Below are 20,154 nucleotides of genomic sequence, written 5' to 3'. Positions count from 1 at the left end.
ATTAGCCAGATTTGTTCCTGAACAAGTGGATACGGATGAAAAGTGGGCCAAGAGATTCCACCAGGGACTCAAACCATGGATTCGTAGCAGAGTAGCTGTATTTGAGCTGACGACTTATACGACTATTGTTCAGAAGGCCATGATCATTGAAGGTGAGAGTGAAGCAGCACAGAAAGAGAAGGGACCAGGAAATTCTGAGAACCGTTTCAACAGAAGGCCGGGATTTCAAGCCCGGGGAAAAGTAAATGCCAGGAGACCAGAGAAAAACAACCAGAGGATGGGTAATCGACTTCCCGCCCCAACTCAGCAAAGACTTATCCGACCGCCTATACCTGATTGCAGAATATGTGGTAAAAAGCATACGGGGATTTGCAATAAGCCAAATGTCATGTGTTTCAAGTGCAAGCAAAGGGGACACTACTCTGGAGAATGTCCGAGGGGAAGAGCAGAAGTCACTTGTTTCCAGTGTGGAAGAAAATGACATATTGCCAAGGACTGCACAGGAGTAGCAATGGCCGCTAGTATTGCAAGGGTTTTAGCATTACCTCCACCTCCACTACCACCACAAAATCAGCCCAGGGCAAGGACTTTCAACATGTCAATAAAGGAAGCAGTACAGAGTCCAAATGTGGTTGTAGGTACGCTCCCTGTGGATTCCGTAAATGCTCTAGTATTGATTGATTCAGGAGCTATCAGATCTTTTATTTCTGAAGATTTTATCTCTAAGATAGACTGCGAGACTCAGTGGTTAGATGAAGTGATAGTCATAAAATTAGCAAATGATGATCAGGTTATGGTAGATCAAGTATGCCCAAATTATGATATTGAGATAGGGAGATGTCATTTCTCAGTTGATTTGATACCTTTTAGGTTAGGAGAGTTTGATGTTATTTTAGGAATGGATTGGCTAGCTAGTAATAATGCTCAGATCGATTGCGCAAATAAGAAAGTGAAATTGCAAACTGAAGAAAATAAAACGGTAAAATTTAAAGGTGAAAAGCAAAAGCAGAAATTCCTAACAATGATGCAGATGAGACGATTGTTACGCCAAGGATGTCAAGCTTACTTAGCTTATGTATTGGATACTAACAAAGAAAGTCCGAAGATTGAAGATATTCCTGTAATTTGTGAGTTTTCTGATGTCTTTCCAGATGAACTTTGAGGACTTCCACCGGATCGAGAAATCGAGTTCACTATTGATTTGGCGCCAGGGACTGAACCTATTTCGAAAGCTCCATATCGAATGGCACCCTTTGAAATGAAGGAATTAGCAAAACAGTTGCAAGAACTTCTCGATAAAGGAATTATAAGGCCAAGTGTATCCCCATGGGGCACACCAGTATTGTTCGTGAAAAAGAAGGACGGTAGCATGCGACTGTGTATTGATTATCGTGAGCTGAACAAGTTAACTATTAAGAATAAATATCCTTTACCTCGCATTGATGATTTATTTGATCAACTAAAAGGAGTAGCATGGTTTTCGAAAATCGACTTACGATCAGGTTATCATCAGTTAAAGATCAAGGCAGAAGATATTCCAAAGACGGCGTTCAGAATGAGATACGGACATTATGAATTTCTTGTGATGGCTTTTGGATTGACAAATACACCTGCAGCGTTTATGGATTTGATGAATCGAGTATTCAAGAAGTATCTAGATAAGTTTATCATTGTATTTATTGATGACATCTTGATTTATTCAAAGACGGAAGAAGATCATGCAGCACACTTAAGAACGACATTGGAGATATTACGGAAGGAGCAGCTTTATGCAAAATTTTCAAAATGTGAATTTTGGTTGAAGGAAGTGCGGTTTTTAGGACACATCATTAGTATTGAAGGAATTCAAGTGGATCCCGCAAAGATTGAAGCTATTTTAAATTGGGAAAGACCAAAGACGCCAACTGAAGTAAGAAGTTTCTTGGGATTAGCCGGTTATTACAGAAGATTCATTAAAGATTTTACAAAGATAGCCATACCATTGATGAAGTTGACGCGAAAGAATGAAAAGTTCGAATGGAATGAGAAATGTGAAGCAAGTTTCCAAGAATTGAAGAATCGACTAGTAACTGAACCTGTGCTTGTGTTACCTGATGATCAAGGAGACTTTGTCATATACAGCGATGCTTCGTATCGAGGACTTGGATGCGTTTTAATGCAATATGGAAACGTGATCGCATATGCTTCTAGACAGCTAAAGCCGCATGATCAAAAATATCCGACGCACGATCTTGAACTAGCAGCAATTGTGTTCACACTGAAGCTTTAGAGACATTATCTGTACGGTGAAAGATGTGAGATTTATACAGATCACAAAAGCTTGAAGTACATTTTTACCCAGAAGGAACTTAACATGCGACAGCGACGTTGGCTAGAGTTAATTAAGGATTACGACGTTTCAATCAATTATCATCCAGGCAAGGCCAATGTAGTAGCAGATGCGTTAAGTCGAAAGGAACGATTGAACCTGTTAACGTCTTCAGAGGACTTAATCAAGGAATTCGATAAATTGGAGATTGAAGTTCGTGTACCAGAAAGTTCTACCGAAATGATTTACGCTATAACTTTTCAGCTGGAACTATTGGAGAAAATAAGAAGGTGTCTGATAAGTGGCATTTTATACCACTTAGAACATCTTAAAATGGCTTAAATTGGTGCCTTGAAATCAAGTATTTTGTGTATTTGATGCGTTTTTCTAGTGTTTATGCATTTCAGGGTATTAGTTGCATTTCGGAGGAGTAATCATCAAGAATAAGCCTTGGCATGTGTTCACCATTTCGAGAGGAAAGATAGGGGCAGATTACGGCGAAGAAACGGAGAAAACTCAGGAAAAATCCAGTAGGGTCCTGAGCGCCTGCTCAGCTATGCTGAGCGGCCGCGTAGAAAGCTGAGCGCCCGCTCAGCTATGCTGAGCGGCCGCGCAGGGTCGGGAAATTAAATAATTATTTTTAGACTTCTACTTCTGTTTGGCTTCCAACTTCTATGTAATCTGAGTTTTATGGGACTGGTATATAAGTAGATTTGGAGATGTTTTCACAAGGTTAGATCGTGGTATTAAGCAAGGAGCGAAGGAGATAAGGAAGAAGACCGTTTTAGCACACAGCAACGAAAAGGAAGCATATTTTCTTGTGATTCTTATTTCGTTGTAACGTTGGATGCTAGTTTTCTTACTTTGAACCTATTTACTCTTGTGACGTACTCTGGTTTAATATAATTAGTTTAGTTATTATTTTCTTGTGTTTGTTTATCATGATTTCATATGAACCCATGATGACGATAAGTGCTATTATGGGCTAATCGTGATCATGGGGTCGCAATGGATTTACTATGAAATTCTTTAGTTAATTGTTTAATACTTTAGTGTGTAATGATTGTATGATATCTAGTATTGGTTGTGCGTATTCGTCTTATGTGCGTCGCGAACATATAAGATAGGGTGTTAATCTCTTGTGAAGCAATGGTGGATTTTGAGATTTAGAACTTGCCATGCTAGCATAGGTTCATGTACGATGTGCATGATTAGTGGGTAACTCTAACAGTTTTATTTTCCCTATGTAATCAAAAGGAATAACTTGTGCTTAAATCGTTGTGTTGTCAATTTCTGTAGACATATAGGAACTCAACATAATTGATGCCTATTCAACTTCTATCTTAATTGTGGATGCTTGGTAGAATGGTATTAGTACAATGAAGTTGGCTTTTATCAGTTTCGTGTTATTCGATTAATATCATCACTGTCACATGCTAAAGGTAATAACAATAACTATTGAAGGAAGTAGTAATGAAGTTATGATCTCATGAGTGTTTTAATATTGTTAATTGAAGTGTTATTTAAGTGACTAACTAGGTAATTAGTTGTAGTTAATAATTAGTCAACAATTCTAAGTGTTAGTGTCTTAACATTGAGAAGTAATCATACGTTGGTGCGTGAGTTTAATTAAACAATAATTAGTCTGAGTCTCTGTGGGAACGAACTAGAAAGTATTCTATATTACTTGCGAACGCGTATACTTGCGTGAATATTAGCGCGTGTTTTCGCCCTAATAAGTTTTTGGCGCCGCTACCGGGGACTCGACGTATTTGTTTAGTTTATGTACTTACAATCATTGGTCATTAGGACTCAGTGATTAGGACGTAGTTGTTACTTATTGTTTCTGGTTGTGTTTCAGGTACTTAAGCGAGCGTTTATGCAAACTCGTTCTCGTACTCACAAGAGGACTTTAGATACAGCTGAGGAGACAGACGAAGTTCTTGATGTTTCGGAGAAGATAGATTTTGAAGACTCGGATTCAGGAACTGAGCAGAAAGAACCAGTAATCATGGGTGATCGTATTGTTCAGGCTGATCCAGCTCTTATGGACTTTTCTCGGCCAAAAATTGATGACATTCAGTCAAGCATTCTTCATCCGGCTATTCAAGCTTACACCTTTGAAATCAAGCCGGGCACTATTCAGATGGTGCAGAATTCTGTTTCTTTTGGAGGAGCTGCAACTGAAGACCCCAACATGCACATAAGGAATTTTGTCGAGATCTGCAGCACTTTTAAGTATAATGGCATGACTGATGAGGCTGTCAAGCTGAGGCTTTTCCCATTCTCACTGAGGGACAAAGCTAAGGACATTTTACATTCTGAACCAGCTGGGTCCATCACTACTTGGCAAGATCTTGCGCAAAAGTTTCTGGTGAAGTTTTATCCGATGGCAAAGACTGCTGCTATGAGGAGTGCTCTTACTCAGTTTGCGCAGCAACCTACAGAATCTATGTGCGAAGCTTGGGAATGCTACAAGGAAATGTTGAGGAAGTGTCCACATCATGGAATGCCCGATTGGATGGTAATCACTAGTTTCTATAATGGTTTGGGGGCCCAATCTAGGCCCATGCTCGATGCAGCAGCTGGAGGCGCCTTATGGGCTAAAAGCTATACTGAGGCTTATAATCTTATCGAGACTATGGCTGCAAATGAGCATTAAAACCCAACTCAGAGGATGATGCCTGGGAAGGTAGCAGGTATTCTGGAAGTCGATGCAGCCACCGCTATTGCAGCGCAGCTCCAAGCGTTGTCAATGAAGGTTGATTCTCTGGCTACATATGGAGTCAATCAAATAGCTATGGTTTATGAGCTTTATGCAGGTTCTCATGCTACGGATCAATATTCTCTTGTCAACGAATCTGTTCAGTATGTGAATAATTATCAGCGACAATAGCAGCCTGTGCCAGCTACTTATCATCCTTACAACAGAAATCATCCAAATTTCAGCTGGGGTAATAATCAGAATGCTATTCAGCCACCATATCAGCAAGGTGTGAGTAAGCAGTTTAATCCACCTGGATTCTAGCAGCCACAACAGTATGCTCAAAGGCAATCATACCCTCAACAGGGAAGTGCAGCTGCACCTACTAGTGCTGATTTTGATGAACTTAAGCTGTTATGCAAGAGTCAGGCGATTGCTATCAAGACCTTGGAAAATCAAATCGGTCAAATAGCCAATGCAGTGCTCAATCGTCAACCTGGAACACTCCCTAGTGACACGGAAGTACCAGGCAGGAAGGAAGCTAAAGAGCAAGTCAAGGCTATTACCTTAAGGTCTGGTAAAGTTGCTGATGCTGAAAAGCCAAAAGAAGGAGAAGCTGAAATTAGAGATGAAGAAGCTAAGCAAAAGGAGAAAGCGGCGGAACCAAGGAAGACTACTGTTGAACACACTCTGCCTGAGGATAATACAGGGGAGAAACAGCTCTATCCTCCACCACCTTTTCCTAAGAGATTACAGCAACAAAAGCTGGATAGATAGTTCGGTAAGTTTCTGGAGGTGTTCAAGAAACTTCACATCAATATACCTTTCGCTGAGGCTCTGGAGCAAATGCCTAGTTATGCGAAGTTTATGAAGAGTATTCTTTCAAGGAAGGTGAAACTGGATGACCTTGAGACCGTTGCTCTCACGGAAGAATGCAGCGCTGTTCTGCAGCAAAAGTTACCTCCAAAGCTTAAAGATCCAGGTAGCTTCACCATTCCTTGCACCATCGGCAAGTTGACTTTTGACAAGTGCCTTTGTGATTTGGGAGCAAGCATCAATCTGATGCCGTTGTCGATCTTTAAAAAGTTGGATTTGCCTGATCCAAAACCCACATACATGTCTCTACAATTAGCTGATCGTTCTATTACTTACCCAAGGGGCATAGTGGAGGATGTGCTAGTCAAGGTGGATAAGCTCTTCTTTCCTGCAGATTTTGTTATTTTGGATTTTGAGGAAGATAAGAAGATTCCCATAATCTTGGGAAGACCTTTCTTGGCTACTGGCTGTACCTTGATAGATGTGCAGAAAGGTGAACTTACTATGCGGGTACAAGATCAGGATGTGACCTTCAACGTGTTCAAGGCAATGAAATTCCCTACAGAAGATGAGGAGTGCTTAAAAGTGGATGTGATTGATTCTGCGGTTACTTCAGAACTCGATCACATGCTAATGACTGATGCATTGGAAAATGCCTTAATGGGGGATTTTGACAGTGATGATGAAGATGGCAACGAGCAATTACAATATCTGAATGCTTCCCCCTGGAAGCGAAAGCTGGACATGCCGTTTGAATCTCTTGGTACTTCTGACCTCAAGAATGCTGAAGGAAAGCTCAAACCATCAATTGAGGAAGCACCTACCTTGGAGCTCAAGCCATTACCTGAACACTTGAGGTATGATTTTTTAGGTGATGCATCTACTTTACCTGTTATTATTGCATCTGACCTTTCAGGGAGTGAGGAAGACAAGCTCTTAAGGATTTTGAGAGAATTCAAATCGGCTATTGGATGGACCATAGCAGACATCAAGGGGATCAGCCCTTCATATTGTATGCATAAAATTCTGCTAGAGGAAGGTAGTAAGCCGACTGTTGAACAGCAGCGCAGACTTAATCCTATCATGAAGGCGGTGGTGAAGAAAGAAATTCTGAAATGGCTAGATGCAGGCATCATTTATCCTATTTCTGACAGTTCTTGGGTGAGCCCCGTACAATGTGTGCCTAAGAAAGGAGGTATCACTGTGGTAGCAAATGAGAAGAATGAGCTCATTCCCACTCGAACAGTTACAGAATGGAGAGTATGCATGGATTATCGAAAGTTGAACAAAGCCACAAGGAAGGATCATTTCCCTCTTCCTTTCATTGATCAGATGCTTGACAGGTTGGCTGGTCATGAGTATTATTGTCTTCTGGATGGCTATTCAGGGTATAATCAGATTTGTATTGCACCAGAGGATCAGGAAAAGACTACCTTCACTTGTCCATTTGGTACGTTTATTTTTCGCAGAGTTTCGTTTGGGTTATGTGGCACCCCGACCACTTTTTAGAGATGTATGATGGCTATATTCTCTGACATGATTGGAAATAATGTCGAGGTGTTCATGGACGACTTCTCCGTCTTTGGGCATTCGTATGATGAATGTTTGAATAATCTTCATGCCGTACTCAAAAGGTGCGTGGAAACTAATTTGGTGCTCAATTGGGAGAAATGTCATTTTATGGTGCGTGAAGGCATTATTCTTGGGCATAAGGTCTCTAGCAAGGGTCTGGAGGTGAACAAGGCCAAGGTGGGAGTCATTGAAAATCTTCCACCACCTATTTCTGTGAAAGGAATCCGTAGTTTTCTTGGTCATGCGGGTTTTTATCGGCGATTCATCAAGGACTTTTCGAAGATATCTAAGCCATTGTGCAATTTGCTTGAGAAAGATGTGCCTTTCAATTTTGATGATGAATGTTTGGCGGCATTCGAGACTCTCAAGAAGAGTTTGATCACTGCACCAGTTATTACAGCACCAGATTGGACATAGCCGTTTGAGATGATGTGTGATGCAAGTGATTATGCGGTAGGTGCAGTTCTGGGGTAGCGCAAAAATAATCTCTTTCATGTGGTCTACTATGCAAGTAAGACCTTAAATGGGGCCCAGATGAACTACACTACTACGGAGAAGGAGCTCTTGGCTATAGTCTTTGGTTTTGAGAAATTTCAATCTTATCTGCTTGGGACTAAAGTAACGGTATTCACTGATCATGCAGCCATTCGCTATTTGGTTTCCAAGAAGGATTCGAAGTCGAGACTCATTCGTTTGGTGCTCTTACTTCAGGAATTTGAGTTAGAGATCAAGGATCGAAAAGGTACTGAGAATCAAGTAGCTGACCATCTCTCTAGGTTGGAGAATCCCGAGTCTACTTCACAAGATAGGACATTAATCAATGAATCTTTTCCGGATGAGCAGTTGTTCGCAGTTCAGGAGGAAGAGCCATGGTTTGCAGATATTGTAAACTATCTTGTCAGCAATATAATGCCTCCTAATTTGACCTCCGCTCAAAAGAAGAAGTTTCTGCATGAGGTAAAGTGGTATATGTGGGATGAACCATATTTGTTTAGACAGGGAGCTGACCAGATCATCAGGAGATGTATCCCGTTCTGTGAGACGGAGGGGATATTACGAGACTGCCACTCTATAGTTTATGGTGGACACTATGGTGGTGAGAAGACGGCAACTCGTATTCTGCAAGCAGGTTTTTTCTGGCCTACTTTGTTGAAGGATGCTCATCAGTTTGTTTTAAGGTGTGATCGTTGCCAAAGAGTGGGAAATTTGACGAGAAAGGATGAGATGCCGTTAAATGTGATGTTTGAAGTCGAGGTCTTTGATGTTTGGGGAATCGATTTCATGGGGCCTTTTGTCTCGTCCTGCAATAATCAGTACATCTTACTGGCAGTCGATTATGTCTTAAAATGGGTAGAAGTCAAAGCTTTACCGACAAATGATGCAAAGGCAGTGCTGAATTTTCTTCATAAGCAGATTTTCACAAGGTTTGGAACACCTCGGGTAATCATAAGTGATGAAGGGTCGCATTTCTGCAACCGTAAGTTCACTTCTATGATGCAGCGTTATAATGTGAATCATCAAGTTGCTACTGCCTATCATCCGCAAACAAATGGTCAAGCGGAAGTGTCTAACAGAGAGATCAAGCGCATTCTAGAGAAGGTTGTTTGTCCGTTAAGGAAGGATTGGTCCTTAAAGCTCGATGAAGCTGTTTGGGCTTACAGAACAGCATACAAAACTCCACTTGGTATGTCCCCGTTTCAGTTGGTGTACGGTAAGGGATGTCATTTACCTGCGGAGCTTGAGCATAAGGCCTACTGGGCGTTGAAAAAGTTGAACCTGGATTTAGATGCAGCTGGTAAGAAAAGAATGCTTCAGCTTAATAAACTTGATGAATTCCGACTTCAAGCATACGAGAATAACAAAATGTACAAGGAAAAGGTGAAGAGGTGGCACGATAGGAAGCTACATCCTAAGTTATTCGTGCCAGGGTAACAAATTCTCTTATTCAACTCTCATCTCCGACTTTTCCAGGGAAGTTGAAATCAAGGTGGTCTGGACCTTTTATTGTCAAAACTGTGTTTCCACATGGAGCGGTGGAAATTTTTGAGAACGATCTGGACCAAGCATTCAAGGTTAATGGTCAGCGGTTGAAGCACTACTATGGGGACATGGCAAACCGAGAAGTGGTTAGTGCCATTTTATTGACTACTTGAGAAAGGTACGCAACGTCAAGCTAATGACGAAAAAGAAGCGCTGCGTGGGAGGCAACCCATGATTTGTTGTTACAGGAACCCTTAGAAGTTAACAACCTATTCAAAAACACAAAAAAATCAGAAAAACGGGACTGAATTTTTTTTTTCCAGTGACCCCCTGAGCGAGCGGGCGCTCAGGGGTCGACTGCCAGAAAAATTTTTAAGTTCAGAAAAAATAAAAAAAATCAGAAAATTAAAAAACCCAACACAACCCATAAACCCACGAATTCTTTTGCTATTACCCCATGATTTTATCCCTCAACCCCACTCCTAATCTAATTTAACCTAATCCACACCCTATATATACATACACCTATCCTACATATCCCCCACAAACTTCTACACTCAAACTCTCTCCCCCACACAAAAACTCAGTTCTTAAACACTTTTATTCAAGATTCAATGGCACCCAAGAGAGCACGAACTATTGATAGCAGCAGCACAGTCCCTACTGCTGATTCATCGAGGAATACTGCTGCAAGGCCTCGGTTGAATGACAGAGCTGCGGAGGAGGAGTACACTAGGCTTTTGGGGAAGCCGATTCTGAAGGAGAGAGGGTTTTTACCATCGGGGAGGGATGGTGAGTTGCTACCCATGATTGCAGAGAAGGGGTGGATAGCTTTTTGTGAGTCGCCCGAAGCAGTGCCGATGAGCGTGGTTCGCGAGTTCTATGCGAACGCGAAGGCCGAGAAGAATGGGTTTTCTGTGGTCCGAGGGCTGACGGTTGATTATCACCCAGCGGCGATTCGCCGTGTGATTTGACAGCGAGAGTGGAAGCCCGAGGAGGAGAACTGGAATGAGAAGACTGCTGCGGATTTCGACTTGGATTTGATTTGTGCTACTCTCTGTAGGCCGGGCACGGTTTGGACCTTCAAGACCGGCACTAATGAGTATCGTCACTTCCTGGCGATCGCTATGAACAGGTATGCCCGTGCATGGAATGCAATTATTTGTGCTAATATTTTGCCTTCTTCGCATGCACACGAGGTCACAGTTGAGAGATCACAGTTGTTGTGGGGAATTCTTAATGAGGAGTACTATGTGGACCTTGGTGAGTTTATCTACCAAGGAATTCTGAAGTTTTTGAGGGGAGCTAAGCATATGAACATCCCTTATGCATCCACGGTCACGAAGCTTTGCCGAGCAGTGGGAATGAACTGGCCGGCTCATGAGCAGTTGCAGTTGCCGGCCGCTCCGATTGATTCTGGGACTCTGAATGGGATGCAGGATTGGACCGGTGGTGAGCCCGAGGAGCATGGGCTGGGTTATCATCTTTCAGGAGGGCATCCAGCACGAGGTGCTACTATGGCTAGGCCTAGGCGTGATGAGGCTGGTTCTTCGAGAGCTCAGGAGGGTGCTGGGATGGCTGATACCCAGTATAGGAGGCTTTCACGGCGGATGGATGCCATGTACGAGACGCAGAGCAGGTTTGCTCTGGAGCTCACCTTTGCATTAGGAACTGCTTTTTGGGGCCTTAGAGCTGATATCCAGTGGCCAGTTTTTGGTGAGGACTCTGCATACCCGCCGCCTGATACTCCACCCACTGAGGGTGATGATGATGATGACTCCGAGTAGGTATACCCTGTGTTCCTTTCTACTACCTTCACTGGGGACAGTGAAGATTTTAAGTTTGGGGGTGGTAGTTAAGGAATATTTTGTGTGTGTCATATAGTTGCATATTCATGATAGTTAGTTCATATAGTTGCATAATTTTTGCCATATAGTTTTTTTTATTTATTTATAGCTTTATTTGTTTATCATGTCATGTAGATATACCATGATCCCTTTTGCGATGATTTATCGACTGAATTGTGATATTGATGCGAGTGTAGTGATAGCATTAAAGTGATGTTGAGTCGTGTAGGTTGATATGCATGCTAGAAGCACTTGTAGTTTCACTAAGTCTTAGAGAATGCTTAAGGGCTAGATTGTTGTTATGATCTGATTGTTTTCGAGGTTAATCCATTTATTATGCTTAGAATTCAATAATAGGTTCTTAGTGATAAAGGCATGAAAAAGAAAAAAAATGGAGTAAAAATGGAATTTGTTGCTAGTTGTGGCTAGGCGTCAAATGGCTAGTAGCCGGCTCGCATGTTATGCGAGTAGTCTAGGGTTGAGCAAGATGGAGCGAAACGCACTTGCTCAGAAATTTTGAAAAAAAAAAGAAAAAAAAAAGAAAGAAAAAAAAATAATTTTGTGTTTATGCATAATTGATCACGAGTGGGCTCTTTTGTATTCGAGTTATTAAGTTCTTAGGGGACTTTGTGCCTAGTGACCTAAGGCTTTTAGAGTCTGGGATCCGCTAACCTAACGTTCGTTACATGGATACCATTGTATAAGTCTTTTGTGGACCTCACTCACTGCACGGTCAAATAAGCATTGTTGTCATGAATAAAAAGCATGATTCCGTAATAAGCTCCAAAATTCTTGTAGTGTTATATGTCACTTTGTGCCTAGAATTTTTATTCTTTGTATAATCATGTGATTGCCTTGATAATAGTTGAGTCATAATAACTGGTCTAGTTCCGAAGCATACATATTAAACATCTGCACACACCACGTTTCTGGCTGTATGTTCGTTTGTATGAGTTTATTGATCTTTAGTCGCCTAACTGCATTTGTTGAGATGTTGCAATTTGGTTGGTTTGTTCGTAGTAAGGGGGATCGCTGCATTTTCATATAGATTGCATTCATGCATGTTTTTATTTGTTTTTGAGTCTGTGACGCTTGAGGAAAAGCATCGATTTAAGTTTGGGGGTGTGATAAGTGGCATTTTATACCACTTAGAGCATCTTAAAATGGCTTAAATTGGTGCCTTGAAATCAAGTATTTTGTGTATTTGATGCGTTTTTCTAGTGTTTATGCATTTCAGGGTATTAGTTGCATTTCGGAGGAGTAATCATCAAGAATAAGCCTTGACATGTGTTCACCATTGCGAGAGGAAAGAAAGGGGCAGATTACGGCGAAGAAACGGAGCAAACTCAGGAAAAATCTAGTAGGGTCCTGAGCGCCCGCTCAGCTATGCTGAGCGGCCGCGCAGAAAGCTGAGCGCCCGCTCAGCTATGCTGAGCGACCGCTCAGGGTCGGGAAATTAGATAATTATTTTTAGACTTCTACTTCTGTTTGGCTTCCAACTTCTATGTAATCTGAGTTTTATGGGACTAGTATATAAGTAGATTTGGAGACGTTTTCACAAGGTTAGATCGTGGTATTAAGCAAGGAGCGAAGGAGATAAGGAAGAAGACCGTTTTAGCACACAGCAACGAAGAGGAAGCATATTTTCTTGTGATTCTTATTTTGTTGTAACGTTGGATGCTAGTTTTCTTACTTTGAACCTATTTACTCTTGTGATGTACTCTGGTTTAATATAATTAGTTTAGTTATTATTTTCTTGTGTTTGTTTATCATGATTTCATATGAACCCATGATGACGATAAGTGCTATTATGGGCTAATCGTGATCATGGGGTCACAACGGATTTACTATGGAATTCTTTAGTTAATTGTTTAATACTTTAGTGTGTGATGATTGTATGATATCTAGTATTGGTTGTGCGTATTCGTCTTATGTGCGTCGTGAACATATAAGATAGGGTGTTAATCTCTTGTGAAGCGACGGTGGATCTTGAGATTTAGAACTTGCCATGCTAGCATAGGTTCATGTACGATGTGCATGATTAGTGGGTAACTCTAACAGTTTTATTTGCCCTGTGTAATCAAAAGGAATAACTTGTGCTTAAATCGTTGTGTTGTCAATTTCTGTAGACATATAGGAACTCAACATAATTGATGCCTATTCAACTTCTATCTTAATTGTGGATGCTTGGTAGAATGGTATTAGTACAATGAAAGTTGGCTTTTATCAGTTTCGTGTTATTCGATTAATATCATCACTGTCACATGCTAAAGGTAATAACAATAACTATTGAAGGAAGTAGTAATGAAGTTGTGATCTCATGAGTGTTTTAATATTGTTAATTGAAGTGTTATTTAAGTGATTAACTAAGTAATTAGTTGTAGTTAATAATTAGTCAACAATTCTAAGTGTTAGTGTCTTAACATTGAGAAGTAATCATACGTTGGTGCGTGAGTTTAATTAAACAATAATTAGTCTGAGTCTCTGTGGGAACGAACTAGAAAGTATTCTATATTACTTGCGAACGCGTATACTTGCGTGAATATTAGCGCGTGTTTTCGCCCTAACAGTGTCATGAATAAGTAATGAACCAGGAAATCGACAATTTGACAGGAGAAGAGATTACCAGTCAGAAGGATGCCAAAGGAATTTCTCGAGTTGCTTCAAGGATCTGGATACATAACGTACCAGAATTAAAAGCGGAAATTTAACAAGATGCTCATAGTTCAAGATATTCAATTCATCCCGGAAGCACAAAGATGTACAGAGACCTGAAGGAAAATTTTTGGTGGCCAAATATGAAGAAAGAGATAGCGGAATGGGTCAGCAAGTGTTATACGTGCCAAAGGGTGAAAGCTGAACATCAACGTCCGAGCGGACTATTACAACCACTAGATATTCCAGAATGGAAATGGGAACACTTAGCTATGGATTTCGTAGTGGGACTTCTAAGGACGAAAGCAAATCATGATGCAATTTGGGTTATCATTGATCGATTGACGAAATCAGCACATTTTCTTTCGATCAACGAAAGAATTTCACTGGACAAGTTAGTACACTTATATCTCAAGGAAATCGTAATGCGTCATGGAGTACCCGTATCGATTGTATCGGATCGAGATCCCCGTTTCAATTCAAGATTTTGGAGACAATTCCAAGAATGTCTAGGAATGAAGTTGAACATGAGTACTGCTTATCATCCACAAACGGACGGGAAAAGCGAAAGGACAATTCAAACAATCGAAGATATGCTACGTGTATGCGCAATAGACTTTGAAGGCAATTAGGACGAGCACCTACCGCTAGTGGAATTTTCTTACAATAACAGCTATCAAGCGAGTATCAGAATGCCACCTTATGAAGCTTTATATGGGAGAAAATGCAGATCACCTACATGTTGGGATGAAGTTGGAGAACGCAAGATTCTAGGTCCAGAATTGATTCAGCAAACCAAGGAAAAAGTAGAACTTATACGAAAGCGACTTGAAGCAGCGCAGAATCGACAACATAAATATGCCGATCAATCCAGAAAAGATATGGACTACCAGGAAGGAGAGCATGTATTGCTAAAGGTATCACCATGGAAGGGATTAACTAGATTTAGAAACAAAGGCAAATTGAAACCTCGCTACGTTGGACCATTTGAAATTTTGAAGAAAGTCGGAAAGGTTGCATACGAGTTAGCTTTACCAACCCATATGCAGCATATTCATAACGTATTTCATGTATCTATGCTTAAGAAGTACAATACTGATACAAGGCATGTAATAGAATATGAGCCAATAGAACTTCATACAGATTTGTCGTATGTAGAGCAGCCGATAAGAATTTTAGATCGGTAAGATAGGGTATTAAGAAATAAGTCTGTGTCATTAGTGAGAGTTTTGTGGAGAAACCCAGTGGTTGAAGAATCAACCTGGGAACTCGAAAGTGAAATGTTAGAAAAGTATCCTCAGTTATTTTCATAATATGATTCTGAGGACAGAATCCTGTTAAGGGGGGGGGGGAGAATGTAACGACCGAGAAATTACGCTTGTATTATATCATAATAAAGATAAATTATGCGTATTATTATGTGATTAAATGTGTTGAGTCATTAAACCCTAACTGTTATGTGTTACGTGTTGTCTGTTTTGATCCAAACGTGTTTTGGATATTTATTGAGTGTTTTATCGTAAGTTATATATTTTATATCAAAACCCATACAACTCAAACAGTGTTTTAAAAGCCCGTATTTCAAACAAAATCATTGGCCCTATTTTTCCAAAAACAACCTATACCATATCGCTATTCTAAACCCCTAGACGTTTTACAAATTTACCTTTTTCGCGAAAAACAACTTTTCTGGACCCCTTCGGATACCAAAAACCCCACAAAAATTACATTTTTATTTTTATATGATCATGAAATTATCATATATCATTTTTCCTTGCATTTCTGTAATATTTATAATTTTTGGGAATTTTCGACATTTATTTTGTATTTATTGGATATTTAAAAATTCATTATTAATACCCAAAAATTATAAAAATTGGGGCCAAATATTTTTATTAGGAGTGTAATTAGCCCCTTAATTTTATTTAGGGGTATTATTTTCCCTAATATAAATAGCCTAATTTTTATTAATTAATTAGTTAATTAATCATAAAAAATCAGAAAAATCAAGAAAATCCCCAATTCTCTGTAATTAGGGTTTGGAGTTCTTGGAATCAAACCGAAGTTTGAACGTGATTCTGTGCACCTATTTGATCATGTGAGTACTCGTTGTGAAGCTCTTTCAATCCTCTATTGATTTATGTTATCAATTTTATCTGTTAATTACTCGATTTTTATTTTGTAAATTCGGGTTTAAACTTCGAATTCGGGTTTAATGATTGGTCAGTTATCTGATGATTGGGTTGAATTGATCGTAGTTTTTGTGATTGATTGACATCGGTTTCGTCAAATATGGTGCTGTTTTCGTGTTTGTCGGAGAACCGCCGCCGCAGCGGTGTTCTTCGTTTTCTGACGACGATATCGATGAAGGAAGAAGAAGGAAGGCGGGAGGAAGTTGCTGTGGCTTGCCAGGAAACACTCGCGCAGAAAAACCAGCCAGAAATCACCTGTTTTGGTCGGGTTAGCTCGCTGGAAAAACAACCGGCGTCGTTGCCGGTGGCTGTTCTTCGCGACCCGGGTACGACCCGGTTTCCTACCCGGTTTCGACCCGGGTTTGATCCTCAGAAGCCCAACCTGATTTCCTGTTCATGTTTCTGAAATTTAATTATTTATTTTATTTATATAAAAACAGAAATCAGTTTTATTAATTCCAAAAATCAAATAATTCTGAAAAATATTATAATTAATTTCTAAATTATTTTATTAATTTAGAAATTCAAATTTAATTATTTATTTAATTATTTAATTATTTATCTAATTATTTATTAGTTATCTAATTAGTTAATAATAAGGTAATTAATTAATAATTAGGTAATTAATTAATAAATAAGTAATCGAATAATATGAATAATAATTCGTTAATTAGTTGAATATTGCGAGTAAATCGTATCTATATCAGTAGTGATTCGATAATTAGAATTATTATTCGAGCGATAATTTGTTCGAAGAGTGTCGTAATGATTACTCGTATCGAATAATTAAATACCAATAATTAATTAATTAATTAATCATATAAGTAATAATAATAATAATAATAATAATAATAATAGTTCGATAGTTATTCAAGGAATGCGAGTAACTCGTATTTATACGAGTAGTTAATCGTTGAATTAGATTATAATTTGAGTAATAAGTTTTTATTCGATAAATAGCGTATCGGTTAATTATATCGGTTGGTTATTTATAAATAATCGATCTATCGAGTAAGTAATAATAATTTGTAAATAATTGTATTAATCCTAATAATTAGAGATTAATTATTTTAAAATACAATAATTAATAATTAATTATTTAAAAATATAATTAAGGATTATTTAATTATAATTAATTATTTATAATTAATTATTAATTAATTAAATCTTGTTTAATTCATAATAATTAAACCGTTAGTCTGATTTGAGCGAAACGAAGACCCCTACACTCAGAAAAATGAAACGAATCCAATAAAAATAATTGTAAGTCATAATTTCTTCCAGAAGAGAGTGGTCTTGTGGTAGTTAATTGTTTATATGCCCTAATAGGGGTAGATTCGAGCCAAATAAATCCCGAAAAATTATAATAAAATCAGATAGGGTTAGTTATTATAGATATAAGTCTAGTATCGATTCTAAAAATATTTATAAGTCTAAAAATTAATTATGTGCCTTATGTGCTATGTGCTTTACGTGATTATGTGAACCATACATGCTATATAATTATATATGTATATATGCGAGTCAGATAGAAACGCATGGGTAGATTGATAGGGCTGTGTAGTATCAATTCGAGATATGCGTATGTAGTAAGTTAACTAAATGACTATCTTTCTATGATTGGTTCAGTGTCAGCAAGGTCGATCAAGCTAGAGACAGAAGGCGGTGAGTTGAACCAGTTTAAGTACGCGCAAGGCAAGTTTTTCCCCTATTCTAAATTTAGAATAGTGAATTATATCCCATTTTTCCATATCAATTACCTCTGATAATTCTTGTTCATATACACTATTACATAATTATTGAATCTTATTTCTAATTCATTTTGATTCTTGATTTCTCCCAATTTATTGAATCCTTTATTCATATTTCTATACTTTTACCCTGGTTACATATACTCGGATATATCCTAATGTTGGGATACATCAAAAGCATTCCGATTGTTTTGGATGCTCAGCTTTGGACTGGATGGTTACGATACGGGTTGGGTTTTACCCAGACCTTTAATTAATAGGCCATAGTTGCCTGAGTACTCCTTATGTTGGTTGGGTCTATGCAGTTGGGTATAGATCCGTACTATATCCTGACTGATCAGCGGGTTATAGTGCATATGTTGGTTCTTGTTTCCAGTCTTGTTCATTTGGCACTCGCCAGTGTTGGCAAATTATTATTCTATCCAGATACAGATGGTTGTTCAAACCAGCAGCTCATTGGTTCACTTATTCTTCTCTATTTATACTATATATATATTGTTGCAGGCTTGTTGAGCAATTTTGGCTCATCCCCTTTTATTGTTATTCCTATTGTTTTACAGTTAAGGTAGAAAATGAAATCCATCAGGACCCGCGTAGTCAAGAAGCGAGTCAAGCAGCGGGACCCTCTTATACCAAGAGTATTCATTCCTATCCCCGAAGAGAATTTTGAGCTACCAGATCAGGTGTAACATGATAAGTAGTAATGTTGGGTTGAATAAAAATTTGTGGTGAGAATGTAGATAGAATAAAGTTTTGTAACAAAGAGAGTTCTTGAGATAGATTGTTTTTATTTGGGTTTGTAATAAAGTTAGTGTGTCGTTCTTGTTTTCAACTCTTAACCTTAAAAGATCCTGAGTAGCAGTAGTTCGAGGTAATTATCATATTTATATTCCGCTTGTGCAGGTTTAGTTTGTAGTTGTTATTAATAATGCCCCAAATCTATACCCCGGATTTGGAGGGTGTTACATCTGGCCTGGTTTTAAAACTTCTACACTATCTCTCTAGCTTTCTTAGCCTTCCACCAGCAGGTGGCCTCTCTCTTAGGAAGGTAAGTGGCAAAATAGTCTTTTGTGCTTCGTCAATCATTTAGAATCTCAAATGATTCCTCTATTTCTTTTAGCCAGGCTCTTGCCTCGACTGGGTCAACTTGTTCCTTTAAACTCTGAGAGATTAGCGACTTAAAGGCCCTGAAAGAGTTTCCCACCATATTGTTTCCTCAGGGTGGTGGTTGGGGTAAAAGTATAAGTTTTGTTTAGGCAGGTCCATAAATTGCCCCATATGAGTACCGTCCTGGTTCTCCCTATCTTGCTCGACTTCTGTTTTCTCAGTATGAAATGTTTCATCCTTCTCCCATAATCGGGGTTATCCTATACGTTAAAATCTTTGTTTTCCACTTCATTATGTTATGGGTTCCTTCTTTCTTGATGGAGACCTCCTTGACTATCACATTTAGGGTTTGCCCTAAATCTTATTCCTCGAACTATGGATTTCATCTAAGATCCAGTCCTTAAGCTCTTAAACGTTTGGGACCAAAATTCTATAGGAATACCTCGTTATTTCCTTATCATCTTTCTCGGTGTTAATCTCTTCTCTAGTCATTGGCTCTCTGCCTTCATTCATCAATTTTTCTTGGCATAATATGATCTTTTCCCATAATTCAGGCTGCATTACAACCTCAAACAGCCTTTCAGTATCGGCTCCGGTTACCTTCACTTCTATTTCCATTTTCTCAAAATCTTTTATCTACTCTCTCGAAGACATTATCATCTTGAGTCTCTCCTTTCTACGAAGGGCGTCAGCCACCACATTGGCTTTACCTGGCTGATAAATAATCTCATAATCATAATCCTTGATTAGCTCTAACCACCTCCTCTGACGCATGTTGAGCTCTTTCTGCGTAAAAAAAATATACTTGAGCTCTTGGGGTTTGCGTAAACCTCGCACTTCTCTTCATACAAGTAGTGCCTCAAATATTTAGGGTAAAACTATTGCCGTGAGCTCAAGATCATGGGGGGATATCGAATTTTATATTCCCTTAATTGTCTTGACGCGTACGCGATTACCTTTCCGTGCTATATAAGAAGCACCCTAATTCCTTATGCAAAACGTTACTACAATTCACAAAATCTCCTTTTCCATCCGGCGACGCCAACATAGGGGCCGTCACCAATCTTTGCTTCAGTTCTTGAAAGTTGTTCTCGCATTTTTCTGTCCATTCGAGCTTCTCAGTCTTACGAGTAAGCCATGTTAAAGGGGCTGCTATCTTTGCAAACTTGAACGAACCTATGGTAGTAACCATCCAATCCCATCTCTGGTAGTCTCCCTAACC

At 39.2% G+C, this 20,154-nt stretch overlaps 1 non-coding gene across 1 annotated transcript; it reads right to left on the bottom strand.

The window, feature by feature from the left end:
* Positions 1–4,712: 4,712 nt before the first annotated feature.
* Positions 4,713–4,819, bottom strand: LOC141680215 (small nucleolar RNA R71). Its single transcript, XR_012558287.1, has one exon. It is a non-coding gene; the product is annotated as a small nucleolar RNA R71 (small nucleolar RNA).
* Between the last annotated feature and the right edge of the window lie 15,335 nt (positions 4,820–20,154).

Source organism: Apium graveolens, chromosome 1, assembly GCF_009905375.1.
Source record: "Apium graveolens cultivar Ventura chromosome 1, ASM990537v1, whole genome shotgun sequence".
Classification (NCBI taxonomy): domain Eukaryota; kingdom Viridiplantae; phylum Streptophyta; class Magnoliopsida; order Apiales; family Apiaceae; genus Apium; species Apium graveolens.
The sequence above is the reverse complement of the archived record's forward strand: the minus strand, read 5'-3'. Positions and strand labels throughout refer to the sequence as shown.